Below are 12643 nucleotides of genomic sequence, written 5' to 3' on the forward strand. Positions count from 1 at the left end.
GCAGACTTCTGAGCAGAGCTTTCAGCACCGGCATTCGTTCTTTTACAAATTAAGCACAGGGTATAAGGGGTTGCGCCCTTGCATCCTCTCTGCACCAGCTGCCACTGGGCAATCCTTTCAGTATTTTCAGGCTGAGACAAGTTTTGAAAATCACAACCTCGAATATGTAGAACATTTAAGTGATAATAATATCATTCTTAATTCTTTTGCAGATTGAAAAGAGCTTTTTTTTTTAAATAACATGTTTTGGGAAATTGCTCTAACTGAATCATATTTTTACATAGTGTTCTGTAAATGGGACTGTTAGGCAAACATTGATGTGTGTATTTTCAGAAACAGCCATCTAGAAGAGTGAAGGGATAAAGCTAATGAATAGTTCTGCGTAGGTCCTATGCACTCCCCCTAAATGATTTGGATGTGAAGTCCAAGACAAATGGCTCAACTCTGTCTAGCATAGATACGATCTTTGAGACAACTTTTTGTAGGGAGTGTAGGAGAGTAGAGTCTGCTTCCTATGGTTACCCCCACTCTTTGCTGTGATTCTCTTGTTTTTCGACTTTAGTGTGCCCTGCTAATCAGGCCCACAGCCCAGCTGTTCTCTCTCTAAATTGATACCATGTACTTTAATTTCAAATGTGTTTTATTGATTTTCAGAGCAGAAATAGGCATCGCACTACAATGGAAATGTGTCAGGCATATAAGGCAAACGAGACAGACAGGCACGTCTTCTCTGTAAATTGAACAGCAGGTGAGGTGTATATGCCAAAGTAGCGGTATGATACCAAGGAGGCAAGTGATAGGCAGTTTAAGAGAACAAAACTGGAATAACAAAACCCAGAAGACCCCCCCAATCCCCGACTCACCCCTCCTCCCTCCCTCCCAACCAGTGTGACGTGCGCAGGAAACAACTTCAGAAGTAGTCAAATAGTGGACAGTGCGATCAATCACGAGATGCCCGGGTGTCAGTCGTAGCTTCAGTAAGGCGCAGAATGCGAAGGTATTTGGGGCATGTTATTTCATTAAATTCCTTGGACAAGAGGGATATCAACGGAAGCCAAACCTTTTGAAAGGCTGCAGTGGTGTGTGTGAGGGTAGCCTGGATGCGTTCCATCCCCAAGGTGAACCAGAGTTTGTGTAGCCATCGCGCATGTGTGGGCTTGGTGGTCGATCAACAGAGCGATAAGACGTGCTGTGTAGCTGCCTGCATGGCAATACCCATTTGGCGACCCCGAATAGATTTCAAGGGAAAGGTGAGCGCGTTGGGCAGGCCTAGGATAGTGTAGGCAGGGAATCTTGGGATTTCGGTATTAAAGGTGGAGTCAATGTCGTCTAGGACCGTCTCCCAGTAGCCCCGGACCTCACAGCAGTCCCAAAGGAGTTGGGTTAACGTGCCACGCTCCCCACATCCCCTCCAGCATAGTGCGCTGCGGGTCGGGTTCCCCCTGTGAAGCCGGACCGGTGTGAGGTGCCAGTACATTGCTAGCTTCACCGCTGCTTCTCTGCCTGCTGTGTTGCGTGTGGTATGTGAGGCCCTATAGTATATGTAACTCCATTCTTTAGGTGTTAGTGTCCTACCAAGTTCGGTCTCCCAACGTTTCTGACTCGCTGTTTTGCCTGAGATGGGTGGGGGTGTAAGCATTTTGTAGATGTCTGAGATAAGATGTCCATCTGTATCTTTTGTCAGCAGCCATTTCTCAAAAACTGTCATTGGACGACCCACTAGGGTATCGATGGCCGGGTCGGTGAGCCAGTGTCGGAGTTGGAAGTATTGGAAAAGGTGAGGATTCGCGACCTCGTAGCCCTGTCTAATGTCCGAGAGGGGAAGAAAGCCCCGTGTATCAAAGAGGTCGCCGGCACAGCGGCAGGTGGTGCCCCGCCACTGCGAGAAGGCATGAGGATCGTTTCCGGGCGGGAAGTCTGGGTTGTCGAGGATGGGGGTAAATGGGGAAGGAAAGGTAGTCAAGCCCTTTTTGACGGCGACCATGTCCCAGACCAGCATAACGGTGCGGGTGATAGGTGAATTTGAGATGCATCGCGGCCGGTGTTTTCGGGCAAGGAAAGGAACCCTCCAGAGGGGCATCTGAGCCATAGCCCTATCCTGGAAGAGCCATCTCTTTTCGGATTCTGGCCTGTACCATTCCACTAGGTAGCGAAGTTGAGCCGCTTGGAAATATTGCAGTAGGTTGGGGACTCCAAGGCCCCCTTCATCTATGCTCCTGTGCGTCAGCTGCTTATGTAAGCGTGCTCGCTTCCCCTCCCAGATGAAATGATGGAGGGCGGCCTGTAGGTCTGAGATGGCGCCTACAGGGGGCGCGACCGGGAGGGTCTGAAAGAGATATAACATTTTTGGTAGGACTGACATCTTTACCGCGGCGACTCTCCCCAGGAGAGAGAGGGGGTGCTTGGACAACCGTGCAAGGTCCTCTCGGATCTGGGCAGTGAGGGTCTTGTGATTAAGAGCGATCGTTGACTCTGTCGAAGAAGTGAAAGTGATTCCCAGATATGGGAGTTGTGAGGCCAACTGGAGATCGCTCCCGTATGTAGAAGCAGACCCATTGGGGTGGATGTTTTTGCCCAGGGGCAGTATCAGGGATTTCCCCTTATTGACTCGAAAGCCTGAGACAACACCGAAGGATTCTAATTCCTCCAAAAAGGCGGGCACCGAGCGGGCTGGATGGTCGAGAGTGACTATGATGTCGTCAGCATAGAGGCTGATTGTATGTGGTTCTCGGCCGAAGGTGATACCTCGGATGTCAGGGTTATCCCGGATCTTCTGCGCTAGGGGCTCTATGTACAGGGCAATGGAAGGGAAGACAGGGGACACCCTTGTCTCGTGCCCGTTGGATTTCAAACGGGTCTGATCGAAGACTACCTAAGCGGACCCGAGCTTGGGGGTGGTGGTAACAGCAGGCGACCCAGGATTGGAAGCGGTCTCCCAGTCGAAAACGTGTCAATACTCGTTGTAGGTAGGACCAATCGACACGGTCGAACGCCTTCTCAGCGTCAATGGCTAATATTGCGGCATCTGAGTTCTGAAAATGGGCCTTGTCTATCAGGTAGAGCACCCGTTTGGTGTTATCGCTGCATTGACGATTAGGCATGAAGCCCGATTGGTCAGGCTCTAAGATCCCAGGCAGGCATGGGCCAAGGCGCGTGGCTAAAATTCCGGTGAAGAGTTTCAGGTCTAAGTTCAGCAATGAGATTGGGCGGAATGCCGAGCAGTGTGTGGGTTTCTTACCCGGTTTAGGCAGCACCTCCACTTCGGCTGCCAGCATATCGGGGGGGATGGAACTCGGGCCTTCAAAGGAGTTGAAGAGCCGGGTGAGGACAGGAGCTAGCAGCTGGCTAAAGGTTTTGTAAAAACCAGCCGAGAAGCCGTCTGGTCCCGGGGATTGAAGCGGGCGAAGGCGGGAAATAGCCGCCAACACCTCCTCCAGACGGATGGGGGCATCTAAAGCATCTGCATTGGCCTGAGACACTTCGGTAATCGCCGCCGTGTTCAAATAGGCGTCGACCTCATCGGGGGGCACCGCCTCAGCCCCGTATAATGAGGCATAATACGTCCGGAATGCCTCTGCAACCTGAGTTTCCTCAACGAGGACGGTGCCAGAGTCGTCTGTAAGGCCGGAGATTTTTGAGCGTGGGGTTTTAGCTTTCAGAGCGCTGGCAAGCAAGCGGCCAGTCCTGTTACCCCCGACGTAGTATGTATGACGAAGACGGAGCGCAGCAAATTGTGCCCTGTCAGTATCCAGGCTGGCCAGTTGAGCCCTGGCTGCTTTCAACTGTCTACAGACCCATGGGGCGCAAGTGCAGCTGTGAACCCTCTCCAGTTCAGCAACCTGAGCAGTAAGCTCGTCTCTTTTCGCTCTCCGGTCTTTGGCCTCTGCTGCGGCGAATGCGATGAGTTCACCGCGGGCCACTGATTTCAGGGCCCCCCACAGAGCTGACAGTGATACCTCCGGCGTATCATTAGTGATTAAGTAGTCGACGATACATTTGTGAAGCCGTTTGGTGACTTCCGGTCTCTGCAAGAGGGTTTCGCGGAGGCGCCACGATCCTCGGGGGCGAGAAGACACAGGGATGTTGAGCGATAACTCCACTGCGTCGTGGTCCGAGAGTGCCGCAGGCATTATGCAAACCTCGTTGAGAGTCGTGAGCAGCTCGGAGGATCCTAAGTAATGATCTAGCCTGGCGTAGGTACGGTGTACGTGAGAGTAGAAGGTAAATTGCGTTGCGTTAGGGTGTGTGGCCCTCCAGAGGTCCACCAGGCCTCTCTCCTGCAACCACTCCGTTCCAGTCGCCGTGATAGCGCCCGAGTCCCCATAACGATGCCCTGACCTATCTATGTTCGTGTCCATAACCAAGTTGAGGTCCCCCCCGATGAGCAAGAGTGTGTTAGAGGGCTGAAGGGACTCTGAAACTGCGCTTTTCAAAAACGCCTCTTGTCCCGTGTTTGGGGCGTAGATGGAACCTATCGTTAGACGTTTGTCGCCTATCAGGAAGGTATAGGCCAAAAGGCGACCCTTGACTTCTCCTGCCTTGTCCCCCACCTTTCCGCGGAAGTGGCTAGACACTAAGACGGCTACCCCAGCTTTCTTCGTTGGAAGGGAGGAAAAGAATTGCTGTGGGAAGGCACGGGAGCGCATTCAGTGCCAGTCTTTGGGCAAAAGGTGAGTTTCCTGTAGTAAACAGATGTCGGCCCCGGAGTTCTCTAGGTAGGAAATTATTGCCCTTCTTTTGATAGGATTGTTCAACCCTTTCACATTAAGGGTCAGCACCTGAAAAGTAGGATCAGCCATAATAAGGAGAGTAGGCAGGGTAACGCAAAGTAGAGGCGTGTGTCCATGGCAGATAAGAATGTAATGGACTAGTTAGCATGAGGGAGCTCTCTGATACCCCGGCCTCGGAGGGAAGTGTGCATGAAGTGTTGTGTGCGGTTAGAGACATATTCAGAGGTGTACGGAGAGGTAGGCAAAGTGATGGGGGACAAATATGAAACATAGCAAGTACATCGCTAACAATTCCCCTTCGGCACACTGGTTCCCACCCGCAGACCCACCCGCACCCCCCCAACAACCCAACTTTCAAACCAACTTTGCCAAGCCAAAACCCAGTGTCTCAGACCTGAATGGTCATCTCCCTCCGCCCAACTCCCTTCCCCAAACCCCCAAACCAAAAGAATGTATAGTCCCAGTCCTGTCAGTCCACACAGGGCCGTGGTAAAGTTTCTTACAAGGGTCATATCCGATGGCGGCCATCCCGGCTCCCCACCAGTCACCCCCCCATTGCACGAGCAAGGTGTGTGCTGTGAGCAATCTCCCTAATAAGAGTATAGATCATTCAGAGGTTGAGGTCTCTCTGACCACCTCCGCCACCGCTGTCGCACGCTCCTGCGTGATGATGGAGGCATCGGGCGTCAAGCGGTGTGAAGGGGATCGTCTTCGGTTCACTGTCTGCCAGCCCCCCCGGAGGGCCCTTGCGATGCTTTCAGTGTTGGCACATCGTCTTCCTGGTCAAATCCCAGAAGGGTGTAGGTGTCTTTAAGCGATCGCATTTGGTGTAGAGTTCCATTCCATTTAAATATCAGTCTGAACGGGTGGCCCCAAGAGTATGGGATTTCTTGTTGTCGCAGAAAGTCCGTCGCTACTTTAAATTCTTTCCGTTTTTGCAGTGTGATGGCCGATTGGTCCTGGTACATGGCGACGGGGTTACCTTGAAATTGAAGAGGCTGTGCTCGTCGGGGCTCCTGAAGAATCTGCTCTTTGAGCGGGAAGTCAGGGAGAAAGGCCAAGATGTCTGGTGGCGGGGCAGAGGCGCACCGGGGCAGCCCAACTCTATGCCCTCGATCAATACGGATGTTAAAGTCCACAGGTTCCCCTAAAATGCTCCTGAAAAGGTTTTGCAAGTAGGCCGTGACACCAGTCCCTTCTGCTTTCTGAGGGACCCCCCGTACCCGTATGTTGTTGCGACGGGAACGATTTTCAAGGTCCTCTGCGTGGGCTTGAAGGTCCAACTGCTGGTCTGTGAGTCGCAGGACCTCCTGCTGGAGCTGCTCAATTTCGTTGCTTCTGGTCTGGTCAGCTTCTTCGATGGCGACCACCCTCTCTCCAAGACCCTCCATGTCCTGCCGAAGCTCTCGGACCTCACCCGCCACCTCCTGCTTCAGGGACTTGAAGTCATCCCTGAGGGAATTAAACAATGTCTCTAGAAAGGATCTGGTGATGGGCACCTGGTCATTGGACGGTTCCGGCGATATTTTTGTGGCCACCGGGGAGGGTGGATCCTTGGTAGGCTTAGGTTGGGATTTGGCAAGCATGTCGGGGAGTGTCTGGAGCCCTTTTTTCCCTCCAAGACTTGCCATGTCGTGTCTAGCCACCAAGATGGCCCCGGTCGGCGATATCCAGGGGCCGGAGGCAAGCGCAGAAGTCCGACGACCCGAAGATGAAGGCGGACCGTGCAGTCAGAGAGTTGGCGCTCTCGCTGTTCTGTTCGGGGACTCGATGGGGGACGAGGCGGTTCGCTGTGGCGCAGCCGGTGAGTCGTGTGTTGTCTCTCCCAGCTTTATCTAAGCCAATCTTTGTGGAGCAGTTAGGGTTCAAGAGTCCACAATGTGGCAGCGGACCCAACAGCACCAGGGGGCAACCAGGCAGCAGATGATTTCTTGGGGGCCTCTCGTGTCTCTCAGCCCGGGCCCGGGGACCCCAGAAGGCAGTCAGCAGCGACTAGGCGAAGCTGCGTAGCGGGGTGGGTTTCTCCGTCCAAGCAGCCGCACTCCCTTTCAGGCGACCCCCCGGCGGCCGGTCGCGTTGTGCAGCAAAGACATATGGAGCCCAGACCGCCAGTGGCTGTATTGGGAAGCGTGTTATCCTGCCCCCCGGTCGATGAAGCAGCTTGGCCAGTAGGCCCAGTCAGTCCCCCCGCCGGGAGCTCGATTGTGCCCCCGAGCCCTCTCCGCAGTGCCCACCTCCACTCTCCTCACATCCGCTCGCCGGGCTGGCGCTCAGGCTACCCTCCTCCGCGGCCCCGGCCCGCCGGCTCTGTCCACCACTCCTAGCAGGTCGACCCCCGGCACCCACGAGACCCGCAGGGGGAGCAGCAGCACCGTCTTCTTTCTCCGGTCCTGCGGTCGTGCTGGCCGAAATCTGGGGTGTCTTCCCCAAGCCCAGTCCAATGCGTGGTATTGCGGCGTATTCAGCAAGTGGCGGAGGCCGCCCTCGCGCTGCAGGGGCGGGCCGGTAAGGCTCTGCAGGACGCCGCAGGCTCCTCGGTCAGGAGGCCCGAAGCCGGGGCCTCAATTTTCGCAACACCCGGCCGGCCCGTTCCTCACCACCGGCCGGGTCACGGTGGCGGCGTTCAGCGCTGAGCGGGGGTCCTACCCTAAGGCCAGAGGCAGTGGGCTATCCCCGCAGTCCCTGCAGTTGATCAGTTGGCCGTGCAGCTGAATAGGGGTAGGGTGGGGAGCGTCCGGGCCGGTCACCGCTCCGGAGCGGCCGCCATTACAGGGGTCGCGGCTGAGTCTCCCTCGCTGTCCAAAGCTTCCCCCCGGGGGTGCGGGTGCAGCGACAGCTCTCCGGGGCCGCAGTTGTTCTCCGCTCTCAGCTCCCGGGATTTTGTGCTCTAGGGAGATCAGGCGGCGCTACTAAGGGCTTTTAGGGGGGATCAGGGCAGGGAGCTACGGAGACCAGCGTCCGATCAGGCCGCCATCTTGGACACGCCCCTATACCATGTACTTTAGATACATACCAGATTGGTTACTGGGTCACCCTTGTGAGCCCCTGTATAGTGTACCGTAGGTACCCAGGGCATAGGTGCACCCTAGGCCTACAAGGGGCTGCAGCATGTATTTTGCCACCCCTAGTTTGCCTTCCAAACTGACACCACAGGTCTGTTCACACAGCCTGGGTAAGGTGGTGTAATCACCCCTTACTTAGCTATAGTATACCTATATCTATATATATATATATACATATAGACACATATACACCTATAAGTCACTCCTATGGCAGGCCTTAACAATCCTGGAGGCAGAGTGCTTGGTTTTATGTGAGAGGGTGCCCTAGCATGAGCTGAGCCCCTCTGCAGCTTTCGGAACCATCTCCTTATAGCTGTTCTATGATATAGCCAGGTCTGGTGGCTCAGTGGACTAATGCGTCCATTGCAGGGACCTGTGTTCGACCTCATGGTCACAGGTTCAAATCCCGGCGGGTTCACTCAGCCTTTCATCCATCTGAGGTCGATAAAATGAGTACCATTGAGTTGGATAACATTGAACATCTGTTATTCAGCGCCAAGAGACCTCTGGGTGAACATGTGCTTTACAAATACATATGTTATGTTATAGCCATACCATATACTCGTACGTTTATTATAATCCTCGCGGTTAATGCTAACTTTGGTTTGGCTTTATTAAAACATGTGTAAGGTGTCAAACACTTTGGAATACTACCCCCCACCAGTCCTGGCGGCGGGGGTAGCATTCCACCCTTCTAGAGGGAGAAGACATGTAGTTACTGGTTTACCCGGTTATAGTTAAACAGAGCATCAGCCTCACAAAATGGATGTTGCTGCCACAGACACGAGTCTGACCTCCTGTTGCTGGACGAAACTCCAGCAGGGGAGGCCTGGACAATAGGTTTTCTGTCCAGGGAGGTACCAGCACCTCCCAGACAGGCTTTGGTGTATTGGGGCAGGGAGGGCTGCATTCAGTGGATGCTTTCCAGACACTGCCGGGTCACACTAGGTGCTCCATGCCTTTCCTAGTTCAACCGGTTGCTGGGGCACTCTGCCCCAGCTCTGGTGTGAAACTGGACAAAGGCAAAGGGGTGTAACCACCCCTTCCCAGGTCCACCCATAGGAGGGACCTTAAGGGTAGTCCAGCCCCTAAACTTAGTATAAGTATAGGAGCCCAGTCACTAGGACTTTAGATTACCCTGGATGAAACATAAATCCTGGATCTTCGACATTCCATTTCGACTGGAAGATGGAAGACATCTCCCTTGTGGTCAAGGAGTGACCACCCTGTTCAAATAGGCACCAACTGCAACTTTGCCGGTCTGCATTTTCGAGGCTCCCGCCAGATCCCGAAGAATCTGCAACACAGGACATGGATTTCCAGACATCGCTGACCCCGACCTTTCCTCACAGCAAAGCTGTGACCCGTGGTGGACACGAGAGATGTGGGACTGGTACTCCTGGACATCCTGCATTTTGCAAGCTGCACTCACTTCACAAGGTAACTCGAAGTCGTGCATTGGGGTGCTTGAAGCCCCAGCCCCGAGCATCATTTGCACCAAAGCTCAGAGGCCCCCACTCCACGAGTGACCCTTGGGCCCTGCTTTTTCATTTCAGCTTGACGCGTCTTCCTGGTTCCTAGTCCGTTTGCTAGTGAGCCCCTGAAAGACTCCATTTTGAATCTAACTTGCTTTCCTGGTAGCTCCAGGCTTGCTCCAACTTCCCTGCAAAGGAGAAGTTCCTCAGACCTTGCTGGTCTGCTCCGAAACCACTCTCGATATCCTGCGTGGGTTGCGTTTGCCAAGGCTTGTTGGGTCCAGGCCAGATACCGACACCGCAGTCACCTAGATCCTTTGGGGCTGCTCGAATCCAGCTCCTGGTTGTTATCGACGCCTCCTGGTCCTCGTGGCTGAAGAAACAAACTTCACATCTTCACCTGAAATCACCCGACATCAGGTGGCATCTTTCTATTGCCGCCCTGGTCACTGGCAAGTGACCCAGACTCTGTCCCTTCTGCTTTCAGGTTCTACAGATCTTTGATCCACCCTTGGATCCACCCGGACACTTTTCCACTGGCCGCCTGCAGCACTTCTTTGCAGCTCTCCGTTGAAAACGACGACGAAACCCAACACGAAAAGACGCCTATGCACCCAGCTTCCCTGGGTGAGGTAACACAAGTACTCCGGTGCTCCCGTGGGTCTTGACTCTCGAAGTGTCCTAGTTTAAAAGGGTTCCATCGTAGTCCAGACAATGCACGCGTCTCCCGTCGGCCTCCTACTTCCTAACCTTTGGTTGTTTAGAGTAGCCCCAGCGATTCCACAGGCCTCAGGCCTTCTTTCTAAATCTCTTGTGGTCCTTATACCACTATTTTTGTATTTGGTTTGTGAGACCCCTAGGGCATAACATATACTGTGCAACTTATCGTATAGTAATTGAGTAACTTGTATTGTACTTTTACCTCTGACCTCATAAAGAGTGCAGAGGGGTTATGTTTAGAATAAATACATATATATTTGATATATACCTTGTGTGGTGTCCTTTCATTTGGTACTCAAGGGAGTATAATTGGTATAACAACTTGCTTAATACGCTCTCTGAAGTCTTAGCCTGATGACTGCTGGTCCATGCTACCACTAGGATAGCTTTCTATAAGGTTGACTTTACAACCACCATCAATAAGGGTCAATTAGACTGGTGCAAGGTGCCCACTAGAACTAATGGACATCATATGCCAGGCTAACTTCTCACATTGGTGCGCAGCGGATGGGATAAGAGCTTGCATTGTTTTACCAAATAATCTTGAGAATATCATTTGAAAGATCAAGGTACCTGTAGGTACATATGAATCAAGTCTTAGATACATAAGTTCTACTGAACTTAGCAGTAGTAGGTGATAAGGGCTTAGCACACCCTGACTACAACTCCTAGAGAGGTTCTAGTTGGAAAACAAGTAGTGTAGGTAGCACAGCACACCACACTAGCCATGTCTTTAAGAGCAGGAGGTAGTGCCTCTGCCAGAAGTCAGCAACTTGCAGACAACTAAGTATGACACCTTCACTTTTCAGGAACTGAGAAGCTTGTTTGTAGTCAGACGATTAAGACAAGGACAGAGTCCAGCCACCCAGCACCTGATAGAGCTGTTAGTGACAGATGACTTTGAAAAAGCATCAGACCAAGAAGAACATGGTAGCAGGGAAGGGGGCCATCTTTCATCAGAAGAGAGTCACCATGGGGATGCCCCACTGGTCTCTGAAGATGATGAGGATGTAGATCAGGATGAGGTTAGTGAACCTAACCTGAACACAGGACTACCTGAGGGTGGAGTTGGCCTAGGAAGGCACCCCTCCTTTCCCCCACGTAGGCCTAATGATGTGCCTATTTTATTTATTTATTTGTTTACATTTGTAATGCGCACAGCTACCCAACAAAGGGTTTCCCGGCGCGGCAGATCCCAATAGCAATGCGGTTACAGAAACTAGATGTTAAAGAGCCATGTTTTTAAGGCTTTTCTGAATGTGATGTAATTCGACTCAGACCGCAATGTATGTGGCATTGAATTCCAGAGCGAAGGTCCTAGGAATGAGAAGGACTTGCCACCCATGCGTGACAGCCTGGTCCTTGGAATTTCAAAATGATTTGCCGTGGAAGACCGAAGAGATCTGAAGAATCTGCCTAGACGGCCCAGATTCCTTTCCCGTGGATCTGAGCATTCTGACTCATCAGTAGGGTCCAATGCCTCTGCTTAAAGGAGAATGACTTCCCCTCAGAGAATAGAACATACAGCTAGGATGAGAGAAGTCAAGCTTAGGATCAAGAGGCAAGAAATTGCCCTTGCCAAAGAGACCCTGGCTCTTGAAAGAGAGAAGAAATTGCGTGGGCTAGAGTCCACTGGTGGCAGCAACAACCCTAATGGTAGGGAAAGGTCTCATGACCATAGAAACCTGAACAAGATTGTCCCTCCCTATCTGATTGGGGATGACATCCACAGGTGGATAACTGCTTTGGAGAGGGCTTGCAAAGTACAGCAGGTACCCCAAAGTCAGTGGGCAGCAATCTTGTGGCTCTCCTTTGCAGACAAAGGAAGAGACAAGCTCCTCACTGTTAGAGAAGAGGATGCTGACAACTACCATGTCCTGAAGTGTGCTCTGATAGATGGGTTTGGCCTAACCACTGACCGGTACAGGTTGCTGTTCAGAGATACCCAAAAGACACAGACTCAGGACAGGACTGATTTTGTAGATTGTGCTGCTAAGGCGGCTCTGGAAGGTTGGTTACTGGGCAGTAAAGTAAGTGACTATACAGGATTGTATAACCTTATTATGAGAGAACAGATTCTTAATAACTGTCAGAACCAGCAATTGCATCAACACTTGGTTGACTCTGGTTTGACCTCTCCCCAAGAATTGGGTAAGAAGGCAGACAAATGGGCCAGAACCAGGGTGAAGCAGAAGGTACAGAACCAAGGTGGTGATCAGAAGAAGCAAGACCAAAAGGGTGGGGAGAAAACAAAAGACCAGAAATCTTTGCAATGTCCCCAAAAAGCTTCTAATGATGGGGTTTCCCAACAATCTAAAAAGAAAGAAGGCCCAAAGAAACCCTAGTGCAAAGTATGTAAGAGTAATACTCATTGGACCAGTGAGTGTACCAAGAAGGAGACTGCTCCAGCCACCATTGCCCCTATGGCAACTGTTCCCCCTAGTTCAGCTCCAAGTGGTGGTTCTCAACAGAAGGGTGTAGTAGGGTTAACCCTGGGAACTGAGATGGATTCTGGCCTAGTCAGAATACCAACTCAAGCTGTTTTGATCTGTGATGGGGACATCATCATGTCCTCTACTGTGAGTCCCATTAACTTGGGCAAGTACAGACAAACTCCTTTAATTAATGATAGAGTGGCTCAGGCCTACAGGGACAC

The sequence above is a fragment of the Lissotriton helveticus genome, chromosome 3_1, assembly GCF_964261635.1.
Source record: "Lissotriton helveticus chromosome 3_1, aLisHel1.1, whole genome shotgun sequence".
NCBI classification, from domain to species: Eukaryota; Metazoa; Chordata; class Amphibia; order Caudata; family Salamandridae; genus Lissotriton; species Lissotriton helveticus.